Source organism: Oratosquilla oratoria, chromosome 8 (assembly GCF_046742065.1).
Source record: "Oratosquilla oratoria isolate Oo_2021 chromosome 8, ASM4674206v1, whole genome shotgun sequence".
Lineage (NCBI taxonomy): Eukaryota > Metazoa > Arthropoda > Malacostraca > Stomatopoda > Squillidae > Oratosquilla > Oratosquilla oratoria.
The window spans coordinates 83,161,045-83,163,544 of record NC_134784.1 but is presented as its reverse complement, the minus strand read 5'-3'; positions in this window follow the sequence as shown (position 1 = coordinate 83,163,544).

Below are 2,500 nucleotides of genomic sequence, written 5' to 3'. Positions count from 1 at the left end.
TCGACCTGGAGCACTCAGCTACCTTGGGTCCTCCTCGGCCTTTGTACTACCCCAAAAGAGGGCCTCAACGTTTCCCCGGCAGAGATGGTTTTCAGCGAACCCCTCGTGGTACCCGGTGAGTTCTTCCCCGACGCCCATACGAACAACGACATTACCTGCTTACGAAGTATCGTCAAAGAATTCGCCCCGTACAAACAAACTTAACTGTCGCAACAGCGCTGATACGGCCCCCGAGATCTACACACGTCAAAGCATGTTTTACTCCGTATTGACGCTCACACGCCACCGCTCACCTCACCCTACTCCGGCCCCTTCGAAGTTGTCTAGAGAAAGAAGAAAGCGCTCCAGCTACGCAGTAGAGGCAGCAACGACTGGGTCTCCATCGGCCGCCTCAAGTCAGCTTACCTACAAGACAACGACCCTACTCTTATTAAATAATACAGTAAATTGGGCGCTATTTATCTTCTTATTGAGACTTTCTATTCTTCTAATAACTTTTCTCGCTGAAGGAGGGAGAGGGTATACAATACTTCCAAACGAATCCATGATTGGGTGGGAAAATTAACATTTTACGACGTTTCGCCTATTTATTTGACATCTTCTGGTAATTCATTCAGAAAAGCTATATACTAATATATTACAAAGATAGATACATTGGGAGAGATCTAGGGACTATGACAGTTCATCCTTTTCAGCCCTCTACTCGTGACCCATACAACTCTAGGGTCCCGCACATATTTTGTTGTAAGTTAATAAGTGGTATATAATTTCTGATCACCACTGCCTCCATGCATTTTAGTTTAATTTTATTATTATTCCTGGCAATTATCATTGTGTTCTTGTTTAGGCTTTCTCTTGATATGTTGCTCTTGTGAGATTTCGTCATGTGTGATTTTATTCGTCCGTTCTGCATGTGGTACGTGAGTCTTTGTGAAAGTGTTTGTGTTGTGTACCCACCCGATATACTCATCTGTACAAAGCGCACCGTCTTTGTTAAAATTACAAGTATATTTGTACACAACATTGCTCTGTTTTGATTTATCCTTTTGTGCTGCCAAATTATTCTTCATGACTAGAGATGATGTTCTGGGGTTCCTGTAATAGAATATCAAATTAAGCTTATCCCCTTCTTTTGTAAGTTTACAATTCTTTTTTATTTCTTTTAGAATCTTTTCATCTTTTTTTATAAACTGAAGACATTGTGTTCTGATAGTAAAGGTTAATATTATTGAATTTACTTCTTTCATCTAAAACAGTGGTGTTGGCTAAATCCATTTTAGTTTTTATTTCTTTATCAATATCTTTCAATGGGAAGCCATTATTAGTTAAGATTTGTTTTATCCTGTTTAATTCTTGGTGAAGAAGAGACCAACTTGAACAAATTTTTAAGGCCCTTGTAATGTAAGCCCGTTTAGAAACCTTCCTGAGTCACTAGGTTTTCTGTAAACATCAGTGGTGAAAATATCATCTGACCCATCTACCCACACGTTTAAAAAAGGAATTTTATTCTCTACCCTCTTTTCAATAGTAAATCGTAGGCAGGAGTTCTCTTCCAAAGCCCTCTTGAGGTTACCAAGCTGTTCGTCTCTGTCTACGTCAACAAAGATGTCGTCTGCTTACTTTGAAAAAAAAAAATTGGTGAAGGGTTGATGGAACTTAGGACGTTTTTTTCAATGTGGCACATGTAAGCTTGGGGAAAAAGTACTCCCAATGGACTTCCCATATGTGCGGGACCATAGAGTTGTATGGGTCACGAGCAACGGGCTGGCAAGGACGAACTGCCACAGTCCCTAGATCTCTACCAATGTATCTATTTTTGGAATATAATATGTGGCTTTTCTGAATAAATTACCAGATGATGCCTAATGCATAAGCGAAACGTCGTAAAACGTTAGTTTTCCTACCCAATCATGAACTCGTTTGGAAGTATTGTATACCCTCTCCCTCCTTCAGCGAGAAAAGTTATTAGAAGAACAGAAAGTCTCAATAAGAAGGTAACTAGCGCCCAATTTGCTGTGTTATTTAGTATGTATATATATATATATATATATATATATATATATATATATATATATACATATATATATATAATAATAATAATAATAATAATAACAATAATAAAATAATAATGTCACGTGCGTTTGGCTTCTCAGCCTCGTAATTCTAAAGCCCTGTGTAGTAAAAATGTCCAGAAAATGTTGAATGTCTTTTGCCCTGGCTGTCCAAATAGCTAAGTGCAAATGTGCAAAGTTTGGCGGCTCTTAAGTGACTTCTGCCGTAAGATACCACCCCATCGCATGGGGCACTCAGTTGACTGGCTTTTACATTTATGTTGAATTCATATTCATACATTTCAAATAAATCCAGCGTGCAACATTATCAAATACTCAGTTTGGGATCGCTCAAACTCAACATTTCGTAAAGAATAAGTCACTGCAAAACATGATTTTGGATTTATTTACGAAAATTGAATATGCATTCAATATTCGTATGAACCAAT